Raw genomic sequence first — 23,544 nt, forward strand, 5'->3', positions numbered from 1 at the left:
ACGGATGCGCAGTTCATTCCCAGAACCTTCTCCTCCTGACGGTCCTGGTGCTGGGAAACCCCTTCACTGTAAAATCCAGTTCCTCTATTTGCTAAGCATGAGCACGTTAAATGAAACAATATTTCTTACAGAGAAATTGCTAGAACTTTACCTCATTCTACTGTATTCCTATTTGCATTATCTTAATATCTGCTTGCTTATCTCATGGTTTAGAAATGACAGGTGCTAGCGGTCTTTTGTTTGACAGGCCACTACACAAATAACTGTCTTGCCTGAAAGGGCTAATGCACTACTAATGAACAATAAATCAACTTTGATTATAAAGTGTCAGACCAATCAGTTTGCAGTTCAGCTCTATCACAGTCTAGGCCAAGGCAGCTACTCCGCTCAGGCAGGACTCAGGTTTCATCTCTGCAGCCTTATCAATGAAATTTTTTGGACGTAGCCACAGGAGATCACTGAAAGCCCTCTGACAGCAGATTTTCCGCTGGCTGCGAGGAGAGGACAGAGCCTGCTTTTAGAGACTTCCTAGGCTGCTACTACAATAAATATACAATCAACAAAAGCCATTTCTTTACCAGACAGAACCACACTCTAATGACATACGCACATGTGCACATGTGTTGTAGCCATGACTTTTAGAAGCAAACAGAAATGCCTTTCAACTTGGTGTAAAAGATGTGCGAGATGCCAGAAAGCTCTGCACATTAAACACACTTAGGAGGGGTTCGATCTGGTAAATAATAATTTAGCAGCGTGCTTACGGCTCTGGGAGGAGAGGAGGGTAAAGAGCCTCCTCGCCTACTACAGCTACTGCACATGCACAAGGCATTCCAGGATTGGGCCCAGGAGCATCAGGCATGAGAATCAGCTGGGATCCAAATAAAAGAAAAGATTTAACATTTAAGTTTATTTATAAAAAGGCAGACTAGCGTGCGCAAGTCACATTTTATTAGAAATAAACTTCAGCGATTTATTGTAGTTCACAACTCAACACTCAACTGCTAGAATAAATCCAACCGTTTGGTTTTCATAAACAGATCTTGGTCACCCTGAATGATTCACACTTCCTGCCACCAAACTTGTTTTTATTTAAAAATATGAAATGGTAGCGTGTCGAACGCCGGCACACGCACCGGGAGGACTGTGTCGCGTTACCGAGGGGCTTTTCCCTGCCACCAGCACAGGTCACAACTCTCACTGCCTTCGGAAACAAGCTGGCTTTGAAGGAGTTAATTGCAGAAAGGAAGAGTGTATATGCACTTTGCTCTAAACTTACCACCCACTTCCTAAGGGTTCCCTCCTCCCCGCCACCACCACCACCCTCGAAATTTCAGCTCACTCGCACTGCAACGCTGACACCGAGCCCGGCTGCGCCGAGATCCCGTTACATCCATTTCGCCGGGGTTCACAGCACCAGTCAATGTCAAAAACAAAGCTCGCTCACTTAATTTCCCCCTGGTAAATTGACTAGCGAGTCCATTCAGCGATCCCGGCTCCTGACATTTAAACCTGACACTGTGTTTTATCCGGCTCCGTGCACTTTCCCCCCTTCCTCGCTCTTCTTCCCAACTCCAGCGCTGCGGCACAGCCCGCCCGGCTGTCACGACAGGCGCCGGGCGGCACGCTCCGCTCCTCACTTCGAAAAACCCCCGGCGAGTTGCGGGGCGCACACGCCGTCCCTCCCTCCTCCCTCCCGCGGAGGAGCCGGGACCGCGCGGCTCCTCCAGGCCGCCGCGGCTCTCTCCGCCACTTTTGCGCGGGCCTCCCGCCCCCGATCCCCCCGCGGGGCACCCACCTGGGCGGCGGCGGGCGGCGTGCGGCGCGCCGGGCCATGGAGCGGGCTGGCGGAGCGGCGGGCGCGGAGCGCTGCGGAGCCTCCGCGGGCGCGGGCGGAGTGCGGGGCGCGCTGCTCGCGGGCTGCCGCCGCCGCGCCGCCACCCGCGCGGCCCCGCCCTGCGCCGCCGCGCACACCCCGCCCCGGAACGGGGCGCCCCGCGGGCCGCCCCCGCCCCCCGCCCGGGCACCGCGGCTGGACGCCCCCCCCGGAGCCGAAAGCGCCGGCACAGCGCGCTGGCGGCTCGCCCGGGGAGCCTCCTGCCCGCCCCGCAACTTTCTCGTCTCCCGCGGAAAGCGGCTGTCGCTCTCCTGCTGCCTGCCCGACAGCTCTGCCGCACGACCCCGGCGTTTCGGGATGGGAAAATAGAACTGGGAGGAATAAAGGAACGACCACAAGGTGCCTCTGGCGGGAGTTTGCGCCAAAACGGGGCAGAGCGCCCGGCCTGCGGAGGGGAGCATCTCCCCTTCTTCCCTCGGCCGCGCCTGGTACCCGTGTCCCCCTGCCAGCCCTGCCCGGGGACTTGCACGGCCGCACGCATCCAAGGCAGCCGAGCCTCTTGCTCCGTGCGCCCAAAGCCGCTGTGCTTGGGTCTGGGGCACCTCTCAAACGTGGGGTACGCCTCACTCAGAACAAGCTTCACAAACTCAGGCGGGCGAGCTCCAGAAAATGCTTCTCCAGACTTCTCGACCCTACGTTCGTGCGCTCTAACCCAGGGATTGCCACAGACCTGATGTCCTGTTTTCCATTCCCCAAAAAGCTCCCATCCATAGCATATGCTGAGCCGGATTCCACAGAGATCATCGAGTCAAACCACTTCATCTTAGGCAGCAATATTTCGTAAACCCTCTCCCCCCCTATTTCAATTACAGTTTTCTTTACCTTTTCACATAGTTTCTGAAGACAAAATTGATGCAGAGAGTAACTCCTCAGTTACTTCACATGCAAGCACAAGAGCAGACAAGAAGCTGCCCTGCACCATTCCCAGCAGAAACTCCCGTTATTTGCAGGAGTCGGGGCTGTCAGACAATAGCCCCATTAGTGATGCTGCTGAAGAACCTCACAAGAAGCAAAGACAAAGGACCCAATTTACTGACAACCTGTGATGTGATGTTAAGTGGGATGCGATACGGATTGCTTTCCACCCTAAAGTGTTTTCGTGTCAGATAACAAATTTATTAATGGGATTTTTTTCAGGTCACAAAAATATGACCCCACCCTCTTATGAATATTTAATAAGGGACTAAGGGCATCTTTTGCAAGACCCTAAATCTGCCAGAAACAGTCTACATGAATCAGAAAGTGCCTGCCTCTTAAAGGGGCACAGCTGCCCTGAGCAGGTCAGCACAGACAGGGCATGGGAGCAGCCAGGATTTATCCGTGTTGTATCTGTGCAGAGTTAAGCACACACGTACACACACAGCCCCCCGCACACTGGGAGCTCAGCAATAACATAAACCATAAAGCATGCCACGCACTAGTAATAATTATCACCTGTGCTTAAGAGAAATCCTTCCTGTCCTGGACTTCAAAGTGATCTCGAGGAACTTGGATTGCTTTGGGAAATACACGACAGAATGCACAGACTTAAACTTTTCAACAGTTCTCTTGCCACCACCTTCTCCTTCCTGCTGTATTTCTAAGAGTGTTGCTGTGGCAGCGTTCCCAGCAGCCCCGACAGCAAAGGAGCAGCATTAGGAAAGCTCTGAGTGTTAACACACCCTGACCAACTCTGTAGCCAAAATTAGCAGGGGGCTGCATGCCCAGGCAGAATCTGCAGACCATCAGAGGATGCTCTACAGATCCTAGTTGGGAAATCTTTTGATCCCTCTCGTCTTCCTCAGCAGAAACTTCTCACCTAGACAAGCCTCAATCCTATTCTCACATCATCAATTCTTATTTTCCAGTATCACTATATCCAGGCACACAGCTCAATCCAAGGCCAGTGCCTTCCTCCTGCCCTGGTCAGTGACTGATCACATAGCTGTGAGCCAAGCTGTGCATTACTCTATTTATTAAAAAAGGGGGATTCTGTGAAGCCTACCACTTTGCTCAAGGCGTTTCTCTTCTTTCCAGGGGCAAAGAAAAAGTGCAATGTGTCAATGCAAGCCCAAGGCTGCGAGAGCTACATGTGAACCAAAAGCACAGTGCCGGCTCTGGCACTAACAATTCTTCCCAGCCATGGGCAAGTCACCTAGGAATTCTGGTGGTTTTTTTTTGGTTTTTTTTTTTTTTTTTTTTTTTGTTTTGTTTTTTTTTTTTTAATGTCTCCGATGTTGAGAATGCCTCTTTCTCTGAGAGCTCAGTCTGCAGTGTTTCTAGCCTGGTTTTGCAGTGGCCTGCACTATTTCAAGGCAGTCAATGGCTTCAACATCTCTGCCTCCTCATCTGCAAAACGGGCATAATACAACTTGTTTCAGGATCTTCTGTAGACCAATATTTGCAAAACACTTTGAAAAATGAAAGGTGCTATCTAAGCACTGAGTGCAGGCCACAGAACCTGCAAGCTGTATTTTTAAAGCGTTTTATACCCTTTCATATAAAAGCTTCATACCTGCAAGCTCAGCCAACATCTGCTCCGGGCTAAAAACTTCAGCCTCAGAGATGGTAGCACTTGTTAAGCAAGGTCACCATGAAATATAACGCATTTCTAAGCCAGCAAAATATTTTAAAAGACCAAGAAGAACCATAAACTCCCACTTTAATTCCATTCAATTACGAAGAGTCATCACAGACAGAGACCATCAGACAGGGATATTCAAAACAGGACACATAAAGTAATAAATTAAAAATAACTGCAACATCTCTGCCTCCTCATCTGCAAAACGGGCATAATACAACTTGTTTCAGGATCTTCTGTAGACCAATATTTGCAAAACACTTTGAAAAATGAAAGGTGCTATCTAAGCACTGAGTGCAGGCCACAGAACCTGCAAGCTGTATTTTTAAAGCGTTTTATACCCTTTCATATAAAAGCTTCATACCTGCAAGCTCAGCCAACATCTGCTCCGGGCTAAAAACTTCAGCCTCAGAGATGGTAGCACTTGTTAAGCAAGGTCACCATGAAATATAACGCATTTCTAAGCCAGCAAAATATTTTAAAAGACCAAGAAGAACCATAAACTCCCACTTTAATTCCATTCAATTACGAAGAGTCATCACAGACAGAGACCATCAGACAGGGATATTCAAAACAGGACACATAAAGTAATAAATTAAAAATAACTGGGAGAGAGCATGGCAGGCTAGATGGCTATTTGGCACTGTGTGCCCATAGGAGCTGATCCATATTAGGTGGTGGTATCTTTCACCTAGGTGAAAGAAAACTATCATTGGAACTAAGCTCTAAGGTCCAAGTGAGAGAAATAGATCATGAATTATGACAAGGATAGTGGAATAAATGATTTTGCTATGCCATTATTTTACATGTACACTTTATTCACAGACTTTTGCAGGTACCTTTCCATGCAGACACCTCAGACTTGCCTACAGAAAAGCCTCAGCTGCCTGCAGGGCAGGGAAGAAAAAAAGACAAGACATCCACAAAGCGCAATTTTCTCTAACCAGAGTCAACCTGCCCCAAATGAGTCAATTTTATGTCTAATACGAGGCAATTTCTACCTAAACCAGCGATACATCTGCACTTAGTCCTTGAGATGTTCTGAGCAGGCACGGCCAAACAGGTCCCACTTTGCACTCTGGCAGCTGGGAGCGGGCCAGATCCTGTGCCCTGCTTGCCAAACAGAAATGTGGGAGTAATTCAGCTGAACTTGGGTGCCAGTGCTTCTGTGGCACAGAGGAGCCCACCCGCCCAGCAGGGCCAGCCAAGGCTGGCACAGGCCAGGGCCAAACCAGGCTGCTCAGCACTCAGCCTGGAGCCACGGGCCGCTGAAAAACCAAACTGCTGTTTGCACTTCTGAGGGAAAAAGGCCATCTCGGATACTATTCCCACTCCTGGATCCCCAGGCCCATTTTTGTGGGGTTAAATCATATTTTCCTGTTTTGAGAATGCTTCATTTTCCCTCGTTGCTGTTTGAAAGACCTACAAAAACAAATGGGGAAAACAACTGACTAAACAGGAAACAGTGAAACTTATAACCCACAAAGTGCTGAGAAAAAGGACAAAGTAAACAGTTTTTTTGGGTCATTTTAAATAATCTCAGCTAAAGCCCTCATGGTAAAATATCTTCAGGCAGAAATCTGATTTTTAGGCTGATGGTGTCTAACAAAACATAACGCCAAAGCAATTAACATTTCGGTAATCCTTGTGTCTCTGTTACTCTTCTCCTTTTTGATGTGAAACTGTCATTTTTCTTACTGGCCCTGCAAATTCTGCATGAACACGGCTCTTTAAATCTCCTCAGTATTGTACAATGGTTTAAATTTCACTTCATGGCATGCTTTAAATTACCATTCACATCTTCATTTAATGCATCATTTTATAATGCCAGTGTTACTAGTTAATTTATATATACACAGCAGGATGTGTCAACATTCAGGTGAGTTATGAATATGATTGTACAGGAGTTATGGAAGACATTTCAGCAAAATTATGGTTCCCTCTAAACATAAAAATATTAATAATGAATCAAACATCACAGGTAAACAACAAATTTTGTATAATTGCTCCCCCCCATGCTTCTAGATAAATAAATAAATAAATATGGCATAATTTTTGCTGTGCATTCATATTTGATTGATCTTAATAAATTGCCATCTCCTTTCCTAATAAACTGTAATCTCTTGTTTCCGCCACAAAGTAAAATTTATTAGCACACTCTTCTACCAGCAGGTCTGCATCACTCACAACACAGTGTGCAAATTGTTCCACGTATGCTTGGGCATTATTCATAATTTATTTTTCTGCCCCAAAGTACACAATATATTGAGAGGTAATCACCACTAACTGTTCTCAGTTACTTTCCTTAATTATGTGAGATGACATTTATGTCACGTACAGTAGAGGAAATGCTGCAGTTTCCACTAAAACTCCGATTTTATTCTTTTTTTTTTTGCCATGGGTTGAAACAGTGTTCACACAGAGAAAACCTTCTTAGGACAGGAAAGACTGGAGGTGGTATCTGGTAGGAGATGGGAACACCTCCACTTGAAAAGAACAAGCCCTGTCTACCAAAATAACCCACTGGGCATGACAACAGCGATGGCTCCGAGAGGAAAAGTAGGTGTTTTGTCGTGATGTTAAAGTTGCCATGGTAAGGAAAAAAACCACAGAAAGAAACATCAACAAAACTAATGTCAATCAAACACATTTTTGCCTGTTAAGTATTAACCAGTGAACTCCTGGCCACCCCGGTCACCTCCTGCCCGGTGTCGCAGTGCAGGAGCGGGTGGAGGGCTGGAGCTGCCCCAGGGTCCCCAGCTGGGTCTTTTGGGCTGGATCACCCCAGTTTGGGGCTGGTGTGGAATGCAGTGCTGGAAGCACTGCCCTCTCCTGGTAATCTGCCTCTCTCACCAGGAGATTTAATGCTTCATCTCACTCACCGAGGATCCTCTTTAAAAACCCAGGTCTGCTTCCACAACAACCCAAACTACACACGTGAATGTATCACCAGAAATATAAATTACAATAAAACTGATTAACTATGGGTCCCTTTAGGTAATAACACCTATCAGACCATTGTGCTCACAGTCCAGGAGTGCTGAGTTTTGTATTCTGGTATTCCTGTGAGAACACTCTCTATCACCACTGGGCATTGTCATTTTTCACTCACTCTGCTGGGAACACATATCAGAGTATTTTCAATGTATTTCAATAAAACACCTTCTTAGCAGTAATGGGCCACTGTTCCAATTTCAGTGGTCCCCAAGGTTTCATGATACAGTTTATTTAGCTGGCTCACAGTTCCAAGTTTTCTTCCAACATTCAAAAGCTATTTTTAATTTTTTTAAAGAAGGCAGCCAAGGGAAGAACTTTATCTCTTCTTTAAAAAGCAGAACAGTTAAGTTGATACATGCAACAAAACAACCGAAATTATTTCTTAAAGAGGTGTTTAGTCAACAGCCCTCATGGTTAGATAGGAGTGCACAGAAAAGCTGTGACACTGCTGGTGCTACCCAGGGATGGAGTTTGGAAGCAGCACTGGGATCTCTGCTCCTGTGACTCCAGGAATCAAACGTATATGGAAAATGTGCTTTTTGGGAAGCAGGGCTTGGTCATGACGTGTCCTCATGACCACCACCCTGTGATGCCACAGTGTGCTCCTCCTCCTCCTCACTGTCTCTGGGTCAGGAGCAGCCCCTCACTGAGCCCAGCAGGATGGGGAATGGGAGGGGAGGAGGAGGTGTTGTTGTTTTGGGAAAACAAGACTGCAGGGCAGGAGAAGCCCCAGCCTCAGCACAGCCATCCCCTGGCCTTTGGCCGTGTCAGTCATGTTGATGGTGAACATCTGGTTTCACATGGGCGAGAAACAGGCAGCCGTGCTGGCTAAGCAAACAGCCCAGCCACAGGACTTTGCTCCCCGATCCCTTGGGGTCATCCCAGAGGCTCAGAGTCCTTTGTGCATCACTAAGCAGGGCTCACTGTGTGCTCTGGGCTTTTCCTTTGTACTTCACTCCAGCCCTTCACAGCCCAATGCCACAATCTATCACTTCATTCCGAATAAACTGGCCCGAACTCAACTCAAGGACAGGATCCTCTCTCCTGCTTCCCTTCTCCAGGCAAATGCAGCTCCTGTCTGTGAGCAAGGGTTGCAACCCATCAACACTTCCTATCCAAATCCAGCTGCTGCTTATTCCAATCCTTTCCCTTCCTTGACCCTGAGGCACAAGGAAAGAGAGGATGCTGAGAAGCAGCAGGTCTTGGAGCTGGAGAGGATGGGGTGTGGCAGCCAGGATCTGCTCCTTTGCTGCACCCATCATGGCAAAAGATAAACAATAAAATAAAATAATTTTTCTGTGGTCCCTTAAAAAATTGGCTTCCTGTAGCAAAAGAAATCCCTCAAATGAGTCTAAAGATTTTGAGTTGGAAAAGCACAAACTCACTGCAAAGTGTGTAGCAGGAGAGGAATACTACAAAAATTGATCTCTGGAAGGAGACAAAAATTCTCTGCCCTCAAACTCAGCAGCTTCTGGGGTGGAGGGTGGCAGTAACTTCACCATACAGAGCCCTGAAAGAATTCAGGACACCTGAGGCACCAAATCCTTCACTCGAATGAAATTGCAGGGTGATTAAGCAGAGAGAATGTAACTATCCAAACTGTAATTTGGCCAGCACAATGGATTTAACACCCCTATTCTTGGGAGGGAAAAAAAAAAGTACTGTATTTGAAGTTCAAAATTTAATTAACTATTTGAGAAAAAGAATTCTGTTTTTAAAAGAAAATTCCTAACAATATAAAGAGAATTAGTGCCAAAGTTTTTGAAGAACTGCATAAAATGGAATGAAAAACGTATGATATTGTAATAATAGAAATGACTGGATTTGCTCAAATGTTCCTTATACCTTATAATACAAGAATAAAATACAGTGTAAATCCTTCTATCTACGTAAGTTCCCTGTACAGAAAAATCTCTCCTTTAATAGGTTTACACCTTTAACATGTATTAGTTTGGAAAAGTCCTAGGGTATAATTACACATCTTGGCTTGGCATATTAATAGCTGTTCCCTTCATTTACTGATTTCTTTTACTGGTCAATTTGCTGTTTTACTACATTGCTCTTACAGCTTGGCTTCTCCCCTGTGCTGGGAAGGGCAGAGGGGATGAGCTGGCCACGGGCTGTGTGTGCTGCCTTGGGGAGGTGGCTTTTGATACCCTGAACCCGGCCATCTGCATGCCCGGTGCTCGTCTGGGACGTGGCATTTGCATCCAAGTTTGGCAGCAAGCTGCAGGTCACAGGCAGAAGCAAGCAGAGCTGCCCTCACTTCCAGGAAAATCTGTGCAGAAATACACTCTACAGGCCCAGGAGAGAAAGAGCCAAGCAGGGCTTCACCAGGGCTTGGTGCCACCTTGCTGGTCTGCCTCCAGTGCCCTCCAGGGCTGCCCAGGCTCCTGACCCTTCATCCCTCCCCATGGGCTTCCTCCCAAATCCCCTCTGCTACCCTGCATCACCCAACTCCCTCCTTGCTCCAGGCTTTCGCTGTTGTCCCAGGTTTTGCTCTCTGCTCCCCTGGAGCTCCATCCCTACTGCTCCTCCTCACCTTCATTCTCCCAATGTCTTGAGAGACCTGGAGAGATGCTCACCTGGGACAGGATGCTCACCTCACTCCATCACATACCTGGGAAAGGACCATTTTCCCTGTGATGGAGAAGGGACACACCTCATGATCTGTGCCACCAGTCTCCACAGGTTGCCTTTGCATCTCTCAGCTCCAGACTCACAGCAAAGTTCACATTTGCTAAGCCTCTGTCCGGTTTCTACAGGTTTTTTGACAGTTTAAGGGTTTTCTTGTGTTATAGTGGAGCCATTCAGTTAATGGCTTCTCAGCACTGCCATTATAAACCAGAACTTTTTAGGTGTTTATTACTCAGCTTTAAAAATTGGCTCTATGCTGAAATTTGGCAAACAAAGTGTCAGCCTAGGAGAAAATTTTATTTTTTGCCAATTTTATACTCGAAAAAAAAAAAATGACCCCACTTTGGCCTCTATAAAAACGCAGCTTTTGCTGCCTCAATGACACTGGTGAAATAACAAGTCAATATTGTAATAGTGCCAGCAGAACCAAGTGATTTAATGCCTAAAATTGCTTTGAAGGTGAAGAGTGCTATTGAGCTGCTAATTATTAACTATTATTACTGATCCTGCCACACAACAAAGGTGCAAACAGAAAACAGAGGGAATACGAGACATCACTGGGAAAACAAGGCAGAATGGGAATGAGGGTCCAGCACTGAATGTGGAGGAGCTGGAAAACAAGAGTCAGGAGCCTTGGCAGGGTGGGATCCTCCAGCCAACACAAGAAGAATTAACTGATATGGAAATATTATTTTTCGTTTTCCAGGACAGTATTTCAAACACAAATAAAATACAAATTACACAGTGTAGCTTGCTCCATGCCAAAGCTAGCAACAGTGTGGGATCAAAATCAGCTCTAGACCAAGCTGAACTGAGGTCAGGAGGAACCTTGTATTGCTCAGCTGAAGCCAAGAGAAATTTTGCCATTTAATCCAACGTGTAGAAGACAGAGCCCTGAAGGTGCTGAGGACAGGTGACCTTGCCTCAGCTGCCCAGCAGTCAGATATCCACATAAAAACAGGCTGGGAATTTCAAAGATCCCAGAAGACTTACATCCTCTGAATTTTCAGGATTCTTTCATATCAGGAATAGCAGCATTAGAATCACACACCCCAAAATCTGACCTAGGTTGATCTGATTTGGCTGTGTGGAGGGAAATGTAAGTGATCTCCACTGGGAACATCTCCAGCCACTCACTCCACTGTGTCACCTTCTGAGGGGACTGTGGTTCTGTAGCAGAAAGGTGACAGTGAGTATTTCTGCTCGGAGGGAAGAGTGAGGACCAGGAGTCGAGTGAGGCCAGGGCACGCTGCCATTTGGAATGTGCTGTACCAAAGCAGCCATGAAAAGTCATCGGGGCTGCTTTCAAACACAGTAAAAAAGAAAAAAAAACCAACCAATTTATCTTTCTGGAAACTTTCTGCTTGTCTAAGTGGCAGCTATTTAAATACAATTAACAAGCAAATGATTTTAAAATTACAATACATTTAGTAAGGCAGCATCACAAACAATTTGCATCTCATTAAAGTGTTTGAAGCTGCAGAATCAACCTCCCAAAAGGGCTGCACATCAAGTGGGAAACACAGTCACAGTCAACAGCTTCTGCACTGTCCTGTGACACTGGACACACGGTGGGAGGAAGCAGAGGGGGGCTCAGTGTCCAGCTGAGCCCCTGGCTGGGCCACCCCCGTGGGGAGCTCTGGCCACGGCTCTCGGCACAAGGACGGATGCCACAAGCCACAGCCTTGCTGGAAGTGGGTGTAAAACGAGGAAGGAAGGAAGGAAGAGGGTGTGTGTGTGTGCGTGTGTGCATGTGGGATGGGCACTTTTTAATATACATTCATGAACAAAGAGTTTAAAGAGATTTCAAGCTACTTACTCAGCTAGATATATATGTAATTAAAAGTTTGTAGATTACACTGCCATAAACCTTCTGAGACTGCTGCCAGGTTTGGACACACATTAATTCCCAGGAACCTCCTGCAGAACAATCCCATACCGGTGTGTGAAGCAGGAAAAGCCTCAAAGAAGTAACAGTTTTAAATGCTTCCAATTCACTTTCAACTGTGATTTACTGTGGTGGCTCCATTTAACCTGGAGGATTCAGAAGCACTTCCCAGATCACAGACCACCTCCCCTCGTGCCTTTGCTTGCTTTAGAAAGCCAGGCTGATGCACCAAGCCCTGCTGGATCCATCCTAGGATACTGGTTTTACCAAGCACAGCTCCAGTGGGTACCTGTGTGGGCCAGGGCTGCTGTTTTGCTGTCAGTGCAGTTTCTGCCATACAAGAATCTTCTATTGCAGCCCACAGTGACCTGGCAGGAGGCTGGTGGGAAGCTACTGCTGATGGGTGGGAAGGAATATACACAAGATCTCTACAGGTGACGCATGAACTCATTCCTAGATGAATGAAGAATGCAGCTAAACAGCCTTAATTTCACTTATCAGGAGACTTGAAGGCGAGGATGTCCACAAGAGAGGATGTCCCTGAATAAGTCACTTCTCACCATCAGCCTCAAAGCTGACACTGCCAGCACTGACCTACACTCCAATCAGACCTTTAATCCAAAAGCTTGCTCCAAAGTACTGCACAAACTGAAAAGGCACAAACAATACCTTCCCTAGAGGTCAGCCCAAGTTCTGAAACAACCTTTTACTTGCTGTGCCTCTGACTCCACGGGCTGTGGAGCTGCACGTGACAGTTGTTTAACACTGCGCAGCACAGTTAGACACAGCGCTGGCGGGGAACAGCGAGAGAAGAGTTTACAATTGAATCTGCAGAGGAAATTCGGGTAAGTTGAATTATCCATCTGGAAGCTGGCCAAGGGCTGGGACTACTCCCAGAAGAAGAGACCAGTTTTGCTCATCCTTTGAAAGGCAGCACCTCTGAGCTCTCGCTCGCTGCTCCTGCGAGAGCAGGGCCAGCACATCCTCTGTGCTCCTCCTGGCAGGGAGGCTTTCCTGGGATCCAGGGATCCTGTCCTGCTGCTGAGAGACCCATCAGTGGTCACAAGGGGCTGAGGGCACTGATACCCTGCAGTGCCTCTGCAAGGGGTGTGGCAGCTTCAGCCTGGGAAGCCCAATAAAAAGTGAGATGGAAAAAAGAACTAGTAACAAAAACTACAGGTAAAGCAAAACCAGTCATCATCAACTGGATTCACTGCCCTGGGCACTGCACACCAGAGAAGCTCCAGAGCCCTTTGGGTGGTTCTCAGGTCTCTCCATCCCTGGTGTCGTCACAAGCAGTGTGTGTCACCCCAAAATTTCCTGCCCAAAGATGCCACCAACTATTGACACAGGCCTCGTGCACTTCTTTTTCAGACCTGTGGTTTTGTAGTTCATCAAAACAGGATACTACTTAAATTTACAATGCTACGATTTAAACAAAGGTGAAATAGTTACTGCTGTTTTAGCAACCAGACATCAGGCTCTGCTCAAGCACACACATTTTTTTGTTTTTAAAAGACCTCAGTCCTCTTTGCCAGCACGCTCTCCCTGCAAACCTGGATGTGAAGACAAGTGTCTAAGCAAAACAACACTCACTTTCTATGAATTACTGAACATGTGTAATTCATTTATCTGTAATATTGTGCTAAACTCAGCTCCAATTAAACAAACGAAAACACCTGCTTAGCGCACATAGATCTTTCCATACCTCAGGGGAAGACACATCAGTGTGCTCTGTAGTACAATCTGGCTCAGAAGCCTACACTAACAATGCAAATCTGGGATTTTTCTTTTTTTCTTAAATGCACATAGGCAAGGAGATAAAAATAAAATTACAGACGGAGATTTTGGGGATGGAGTATTTGTGTTTGGTATTTCTGTCTAAAGCGCACGTGTGGCTCTGTGATATTTAAGTGTTCACTGGGGGCTTCTCATGGGCAGCTGCACCTGAGGGCATGCATCACTCCAGGGAAAAAAGTGGGATAATGAAAACTTTAAAACACACTTAACTGGCCCCAGATATTATGATACTGTAAAACTACCAAAGAGACCTCGTGTTGACAAATTTATTGAGCTGGGGAGAAGTTTCCGTTTCTTGCTTTGCTTTTGGACCACAGGCATCCAGCAGCCCCATGGGACTTCCCTGTTGTCCCCTACATTAACGGGCCAGAAGCACAGTGACACACAGTGAAAATCCCAGAGTGAGCAGGGACACCCCAACACAGGGGCTGAGACCACCCCAGATGTCCCAGCAGCAGAAATGAGACACAGCCTCATCTGACACACGTTTTGGACCAACAGAGGGGTGTCCCTTTTGGCGTGCCTTGGAACGAGGGGTGCCACGGCTGGTTTGGGAGCTTGGCTGGGTGCAGCAGCTGCCACCAGCAGAGCCTGCAGCCTGCCAGATCCCTGCACTTAACTCATTTCCTATTCTTTATTCACTGCCTGCAGACAATAGGCTGTCAATCAGATCCCCACCAGAACATTTTACAATTATCTTCCCTCTCCCGCACCTCAGCACGGCCCCGTGCGAGCGGCTCCATCCCAAACTGTTCACACACCAGCCATTTGCAACCCTCCTGTTGCCAGAACTGCCCTGACTCGAGAGGCGGGTTAGGAAATTGAATTTCCTCGCGTTTTCAAATAAAAGTACTGCGGTGGCAAAGCACAGAAGCAAAAGAGCAGGCTTCCTACAGGTGTGAGGCAAAACCAACAATGAATGGAAAACCTGCCCCAGTAATTATTACAGCATTCTGGGCAAGGACGAAGGCTGTTTATACCTTTTTTTTTTTTTTTTTTTTTTTTTTTAAGCAAAATCAAAGTTACAAACTGAAAGGTTTTTCTAAAATTATTTTTGTTTTGTTTTCCTTCCCCTTTTTTTTATTTAGGACAGGGTGGTCCCCTCTGCTCACTCCTGCAGAATTAGCAACAAACCACCACCACAATTTTGCAGCTGGCCTTGTGACCATTGCTGAGTTCTCCCAGAAGAAATTGGTTTGTTTTTCCTCTGGGTAGACACAGCTGAGTGAAGGACTCAAAACGAGCACACTTTCCAAGTAAAAAATAACAGTGATGCAAGTCATAACCATACCTTCCCTTGTAGTGGCAGTTGCTGACAACGTGATTTAAAAATATCTGAACTATGTTCTGCATGATGTTAATTCTCCTATTCCAGAGAGAAACCCCAATACCTTCGGGGCACTTTCCAAACACTGAAGCCTGAGAAACTGTCCAGGATGGGCCCATTCCTAATAGCACTGAAATCACTGCCATTGCTAAATTAGGAGAAAATCCGTACAGTCATCATTCACTGCACTGTGACTTCACTGATTTTCTGCTCCACTGTCTGCTCAAGGGTCAGCATGGTTAACAGCGAGGACATATTCCCTCTCCTATTAATTGATCTGGACACATCTTTGATGGCTTTCAAACAGAAAGGTAACTAGTGCATTATGGCTTTTTTTTTTCCTCTTTTTAACTCTTGCACGGGAAATTTCTACAATCTTTTCTGATGAAAAATAACCTGTGTGATATTTCCCCTCTCCTTCAAAATGTTTATCCTAGTGTGATATCATCAAGGAAGGTCAAGCTTCACAGGAGCTAATGGCTCTGCTGTGTGCTCCCACCACTTTGAAAAGACGAACAATAGTCCCTCAAGTGCTGCTGCCAGTGGCACAGCAGCAATTCACCATGGAGGGTGGGAAATCTGAAATTAAAATAAACTGCTTAAAACCTGCAGATAGAGAGGGGGGGATGCAGGAGAGAGAATAAAACCGGACAATCTCTGAACCCAATCAACAAAGCGCTCATTGTTCCAGTTTAAGGCAAGTAACACAGCAATAAATATTGAGCCAAGGAAGTTAACCTGTATCCACAGCCTTTGAATAAACACCAAACCTGAAAGTAAAATCCATGCCAGGCCTTTGGCTCTTGCCATCTCGTGCTTACTGCTTCTTGCTTGGCTTTGTTCTTACTTTTGGGGATTTTCTTTGCCTTCTCTCCTGTTATTCATACCTTCCTGTAGGAACTCCTTATCACACAGGAAAAGGACACACAGAAGGAACTGCCAGCACACAAATAAACTCGGTGTGTTCTGCAAATCTACCTGGCTGCAGGTAACTGGGAAGAACAGGGCTGGGCAATTCATGGGTTCACAGCCCCTGTGAAGCCATGGGAGTCCCCAGCTCCTTCCCACATCCCTTCTCCCCACGGGTGACCTGATGCAGTCCCGCAGACCTCTCTAAGCATCAAATCCAGCTCGGTGTTTACCCTGCAGGGCAGCACAGGCAGCATGAGGCATCTCTGCAAGACACAGCCATGTTCATCTCTCTTACAGAAGTTTGAGCATTCAGCTCTTGATCTGAGTACAAATAAACGTCCTGGTTTGTTCTCTTTTTTCCTCAAGTGGTTTATCCACTCCTGTGCCAACACCTCAGCCAGTAATACAGGTTTTCACAGCAAGTATTAATTCTGGCTTCACTTTTAAATCACATTTTCTTCATTTGAGCATATTATATTCCACACAACCAGGCGTGAGCATCATGCAAAAGGCATTCTGGTCCACGGTTGTGAATACAGCTGTGTAGGCAGAGGAATATTTGTTTTCCAAGTAATTTGTGCACATTCACAAAATTACAGCTGTCTGCAGTTCTCCCGAAATATCTGTCCTGATGTTTACAAGCTATAAAATATAATCTGCCTTTCTACAGTTCCAACCAGTAAAATTGGCAATTTATATATGTCCATTATTATTTTTCTTACAGATTGGCTACTCCCCATTATATACTGCCTATGGGTTTTTTCCCTAATGAAAGATGGGAAGCGTTTCACAAGAATTTCTGATTTTTGCCTTTTTCATGACAAGACCCCAATTCCTTTCAGTTCTATTCCTACCTGTCTGAATGCACAAAACACTGGTCCCTAGGACAGCAAAGTCCTTGGGATAAAATTTTCCAAGCTAATGTGAAAATGGACACTGCAGCTGCTCAACTGACAGTGTTCAAAGTCCAGGAGGCAAACCACAAGTAACTCTTTGCCCCAGAGTTTTGATCAGCAACAAAATGCACAAAACCAAAAAATAATCATCACAGAATCACAGAATGGTTTGGGTTGCAAGGGACCTTATGGCCCATCCAGTTACAAGCCCCCTGCCCTGGGCAGAGACACCTTCCACTAGACCAGCTTGCTCCAAACCCTGTCCAACCTGGCCTTGAACACTTCCAGGGACTCCTGCTACTGGACTGACTTTGGTGTAAAACAGATTTGACAGAAAAATCAGAAGCAGGATGGTTGTCACTTACACCCAGGACAAATCTGCCCCAGGATGTCCAACTCAATGCTGCAACCCACCCAAGAGGGATGCACTGATGTGTCATAAAAGGCTCAGCACTGAGATAAACCACAGGTGAATAATTTAAATCTGCAACTATTTAAAAAATGTCAGACTATGTCAGAACTGGCAAGGAAGCACAGCTATGATAATTTGTACTGCTTTTAACATCCTCAGTCCATGTGCTCCACTGCATTACGTACTCCATGCACGCTGCTGCACGGCACGAGCTACCCAGCTGCAACATGCTTCTCACAGTACAAAACGATGGAAAAAAACTTTCTGAGGGGCCCATGGCACCAAACCACAGCATCAGTGACCTTGGTGGCATCGGTGACCTCATCTGCTCCAGTACAAGTATCTCTGTCTCCTGGCTCCCCACTCCAGCACCCATCACTACCTGAGCTCCTCCCATCACCTTCCAACCCCGTTCCAAAGCAATTTCAAAACTTTTTCAGCTAGACATGCTAAACCCAGGATGTAGATTTTCCAATTAGTCTCTGTTTAAACATCTGTTGGTAGACTGCATTTAACATTAGTTATTTGAGAAAAGCGCAATTTGATTAGGCTGTCTGAAACGGAGCCAAAGTCTGCAAAATAATAGCTCAATTAAATTTTGTTTTGCTTTCATTTGTCTTATACTTTCCTGAGTGTGATACAGTTGCATATAATCAAGTAAACTAATTCCTTTCAAAATGAGATATTTCAGTGTTTTTTCCATCTCCTCTTAAAGTTTATTTAATAATCTATTCCATCTTCTCCATGCTTCATCAAACTTCAGCCTGACACAAAGTAGGTTTCTTTCTTGTGCCTTCAGCCTACTTTAATTTTCCAGGCTTTCAGTGACTTGAGATTATGTGCCATTAATGTTACACCTTAAATAGATTAGTAATTTATAAAAGGAAGATTACACATATCAGACAAATAAAAACATTTCAGCAACACAACAGCCTTTTCTTTGTACGCACCACAAAATATTTTGCCAACCTGATGATACAGCTGTAAAACTGTCAAGCTCCAAAGCCACATCCAAGCAGCATTTCCAAATGTTTCCCTGGGTTTAGTTTCTACTTATTCTGTTATGTTGCACTTGTTGCCCTGAAACTTCAATATTAGCTCTAGAGATTTAAACACATGAGGCAAACAGCTGCTCTCCTCCACTCCAGCACGCCAGATCAAAATGCCTTCTCTCTCTCTCCTGTCTTTTTTTTTTTTTTTTTCTCCCTTTCTTTTTAAACAAATTGCTGTAAACCAAGTATTTCTGGCAAAGCTGATGCTTTCAGGGCAAAATTCTGCTCTGTGCTCATCACTGCAGACTCCTCCAGTGCAAACTCCTCTCAGCTGGTGTGTGAGGAACACCAGCACTTCCCCATTCTGACTAAAGAAACTTCACCTTGAGGATTAAAAAACATAAATAAAAAAAAAGACACAACAATTTAGCTGCTATGCAGATGAGTCTATGATTTAAATTAAAACATTAAACATTTAAACATTAACTTTTCACACTTCTGTTTAAAAAAAAGCAGCAGCATGCACTCTTTTGAGAGAATTCTTTTATCTGAGATTTTTGATACACAGTACTTTTCCTTTAGTGTTTTTTAAACATATTTGTTGCAAAGTGTGAACACAAAGGGACAAGCTGAAATAGGTATCTGGCAGGCTTTTCCCAGCACGTGCTGCTGAAAGCCACAAGTACCACTGCAGTTGTGACAAACCTGTTATTTTGCTGCAGGAAGGCGAGCGACTCCTCCAGCACTACCTGCCCTGCCACTGGCAGCTCTTTAAAATATTCCTGCAACAAAATAACCTTAAAAACCAAGGGGCATCTCAAGTCCGTGGAAGTTCAAAATGGGATATGTCCTATTTAAAATGTAGAGAGCTACTAAATATGACAACCATTTGATGTATGAAAATTATTCACAACCAAAAACAGACAGTCTGGAAATAGCTGGGATGACTTCATTTAGACAGAATTACCCAAATCTGTTTCTAATATACACAGTACACATAATAAATTTTTACAATATGACAAGGAAAACAAACTTAATAAAAGTTCCTGATCTTTTGTTACACAAGCAAGCTATAGCCATGCTATGTTTATAATATTTTGCCCATGATATCACAGCTCAGTAACAAAAGCTAAGCACCACACAAAACAGTTTCTAGGTATGACTTCACCTCGCCGTGCCAGCACTGCACCCATCAGCCTGGCAGAAATACCTTCCCCAACCCGCAGCCCCTGCTTGCTGGGTTGATTTTGACTAAGAGTTTCCTTTTCTCCTTCTCCCAGGCTCCCTCTGCCTTGGGAAGCTGTGGATCTCTGTGACGGGAGTTTGTTTTTTTCCAACTACACCAGGACTCATCTGAACGGTAAGAGATTTTTAGCCTGTTTCCTTCACTCCTGGTTATTTGACAAGTGCTTGAAAACCCTGTTATAAACAATCTCTGTAGGAAAACAGATGATGTCTTACGATCACAGAAGGTAATTTTTTCAAGAACCCAACTTTTTGAGCATTTCCCAGATGCACCGCGTCAATCTTCCCGCGTTTGACTATCTCAGCTGGTTTTCCAGCCCGGGCATCGCGCCAGGCGGGCCGGACTGCCCCTCATTGTCACTTCTGTTCGATGGCACTTGCACCCACTGCTGTTATTCCAGGCTTCAGGAAATTTTCTAACCACTGGACAGGCTCCAGCACTGCGCACTAATAAGTTGCAGATTGCAGCACTCTAAGTGTGTGTATGTGTGTGTGCATGCGTGTGTCAGATCGGGGCCACACTTTGTAGGAGGGGGGAAAAAAACAGTAGTTCAAAAATGCTGCCTACTCAAATTGACAGAAAAGTGACCCCTGCACTTCATCAGAAATTCCTGCAGACTGACAAAATAAAGGAGTTTGCTTTTATCACACACAGTAAGACTCATATGGAAAAATGGAAACACTACATCACTCGACCTTAGGTTGCCCCCTTTTCAACCGCAGATGAATATTATGTATAAAAATTGTAAATCAATTTGAGATGTATTAAAGGAGATTCTCTTTTTCTGTATTAAAGGTAATACCTTTTAATCTCAAGATTTATTTTGCAATGTCAAGTAAATGAGAAAGACTTAATTTCCGTAACTGAATTTTGTTACTCTTAAGTCTCTTTAGCATCTCTGCATGGTGTTCACAGAATTTCCTACCCTTTGCTTTGCATCAGGAAATAATGAGCAAGCGGCACTTACCCAACACTGAGTCACAAATATTTGCCTACATTAACAGAGTATTAAAAGCCATTTTAAACAACTTAAGGAAATTGTGCTAGCCTTTGAACTGTGATTCACTATTAGGAGAAATTAGGAAACTTTTTCTCTTCTAAAGGCAAAAATCAGCTGCCATAACCTCCTTGTAATATCATTAGGTCCTGGAGCAGATTTTCCTCTTACAGATCCTCACACACAATAGATTTCTTTGCTTAATGAAACTACTTCTGAAATTTTCCTACACTCGGTGTTGGGTACTTTGAAATTTCAATCCTTTCACATCCTTGAACTCTCATCAACATTTTTTTCCAGACTGTGTCAATAAAATTGATTACTTGCAGTTCTGAACTCTGTTCTGCACATGGAAATAAAACAATTTGTTTTAAAGTATTTTCTGAAGAAAGCAGAACTTGGCAATCATATCTCCAAGATCAAAAATAAAAAAAGAAGAAAGAGGGACAATCCAACCAAGCGAGCCCTGCCCACAAAAGCAAAACAAAAAGAAACCTCTCCAGCAAACAAAAGAGAAGCGGGGTCCCGATTTCACGATTTTATCATGACAACAACGCAGGCTCAGTCCCTGACATCCCCACATCATCAGGCTCGCTGCTGTCCTCCTGACTGATGTATCTCCCTGTCAGATGTGAACGATCTTTTCGGATCATTAATATGTTCATTAATTTGTTATCAATTGTGGCTGTACTTGGAGCTCGCGCCTCGGCAGCGCCGTGCAATCACACACGGACGGAGCCCCGGCTCCCCGGCTGTCGAGACGCCTCATGCCTACAACCGATCTGTTGCTTTTACAAGTTTAATCTCGGCATTAAGGAGCTGATTGTGGAACCATGTCGCTAGAACATCTTCAACCCAGCTGTACATCATATAAACCGCTATAGGAGGGGGCAGTCTCCCATCATTCCTGGCAGCAGCACATACCTTTAACTCCCTAATCTGTAATACTACAAAATACCGCTCTCATTTCTTCCCAAGCACAAGTGGACTACCAGCAAGGGTCCAACAGTGTTATTCCTAATTACCTTTTTTTCACTCTTGATCCTGTGGCGCTCATAATTAGTTACCTGGGGCTGCAATCCAATTTGAAGTGATGACAAGAAAGTGATCCATGAAAAAGTAATAAGTTAAATCCAATTTCAGCCTTCCTCTAATTAAATGCACATGGAACTAATGACTCAAACCCTACCATTTCAGTGATAATGGTAATTAGCGAGGTGGGAGTCACTCTCTTTTTTCAACACTGTAGGTGTAAACCACAAGGTAAAATGGCAGGAGCACTCTTAATTACATGTGTCATTTTGTCAGCAATTTACACATTTCTGACCAGTCAGGAAGGTTTCATTTGTTTTCCCCTTCCCCGAGGTGGGTAAGGCACGTTCAGGCTCTGGCACTGCCCGCCCCACATCCCCGCTCCCAACCTGGGCAGAAATCACAGTTTTTACAAACCTGTTCTGTAAATGCTTAATGTCAAAGCAGAAAACCTGCCAGAAAATGACACTCAGGGTGCTCTAACAAGATACAGGGATGAAAATGAGGGATCCTGGCTTCTACTTTGCTCCTCAGGACTGACTTCTTTCCAACACTCAGATGCCAGACTCACAAATACCCCAGCAGAGCTGCACACCTCAACACCACTGAAGGCCTGCAGCTCTCCAACCTTGGGCGAGTCACTTAATACCTCTCTGTCAGGGTTTACATGGCTATAAAATGGGAATAATCATGTTTGCTGACAGTACCTTACACCTTACACTGCCAGCTTTCCAAATATACTGCTATTTTCCTAGAAGCTTCATTTTTTTGAATCATGATATTACAGGATAATCACAGGCTTCTTTTAAGAATAAACATATTTGTCACCTTTCTGCTTAGTCTAAAAAGCTGGAAAAACTGAATAATAAATGCTTTTCAAAAATATTAAAAAGGCAGCGAAAAAGGCCCATAGGTGTAATGAAAAAAAAACCTCTTAGCATCAAAATTTTCAAGCTGATCATGTAATTTTGATGATCTGACTCAGATTTTGTTCTGCTTGTGGGGTGGATGATGTCTGCATTTCACAGACACATTCCAAGAACTGACTAACACTTATAATTGGGCTTAGGGGTGAAAAATAAATAAGAACTAAGGGGTTCTTTGGTAGAAACCAGCAAAACTCAACTTTGCTTAATTTCCAAAGTTAGAAACAGATAATGAAAGATTCAAGTGAAATTTTCATAGGCAAACTTCAAACCCCGCAGAACCAAAATCTTGACCCAAGCTGAGTTGGTGCCAAAATTCCCACTGGCTTGACTGAGGCCAGATTCTGATCAATTCCTGTATTGAAGAGTAAAACAGAGAGGTACTCATACAAATAGAATAAAATTTTACTTTTTCTGCCAAATCATCTGCTGAGACTATTTCACCACCAGTTGTTAAATTTACCACTATGTAAAAAGGGTTCCCTGGGTGTAAAACCTGAGACAACATAACTGAGACTTGTGTGCTCTAAGTGAAACGGAGCATACCCTGCCCTTCACCTCTCGGTGTTTATTATGTTGTCAAACTAACGATTTCTAATTTCATAAGAAAACAATAATAATTGCCCCCAACATCAAGCTACAGTCATTTTTTCCACTTGCCCTCTTCTATTTCTCAAGATACTGGAAAGATATATTAAGATAATACAGCATGCAAATTAAATTCTACAAAAGCCCAGCCAAAAGGCTGCTTTAAAAAGCAGCGGTATGCAAAGGCGAGGACAGCTCTGTCCTCTCAGCCTCCCCCAGTCTCACCCTGAGAATTTAAACCAAACCCAAATTCTTTTTCTGGCCGTGACTTAAAGGGAAGATTTATTTTTTTGTTTTGCCAAGCAAAAACAAAAGTTTCCATCCCAGTAATTTCATTATTTCTTCTCTCCAAACACAGCAGGTTAATTATCAGACAAGAAATCTCATTTAATCATGTAAGAAAAGCCAAGTGGTGGGTTTGAATTGCGAGATACTGA

General features: G+C 44.8%; 1 protein-coding gene across 24 annotated transcripts in view; it reads right to left on the minus strand.

The window, feature by feature from the left end:
* Positions 1-23,544, minus strand: part of FOXP1 (forkhead box P1) — a 380,080-nt gene that overhangs the window by 85,581 nt on the left and 270,955 nt on the right. The window contains exon 1 of one of the 24 annotated variants that reach the window (XM_021550728.2): positions 1,799-1,883. The exons of the other annotated variants lie outside the window; for them this stretch is intronic. The gene's annotated coding sequence lies outside the window, so the exon portion shown is untranslated. Of the gene's footprint in view, positions 1-1,798; positions 1,884-23,544 lie in introns of those variants that run through there. 24 annotated transcript variants of the gene reach the window in all.

Source organism: Lonchura striata, chromosome 12 (genome assembly GCF_046129695.1).
Source record: "Lonchura striata isolate bLonStr1 chromosome 12, bLonStr1.mat, whole genome shotgun sequence".
In the NCBI taxonomy this organism is placed as follows: Eukaryota; Metazoa; Chordata; class Aves; order Passeriformes; family Estrildidae; genus Lonchura; species Lonchura striata.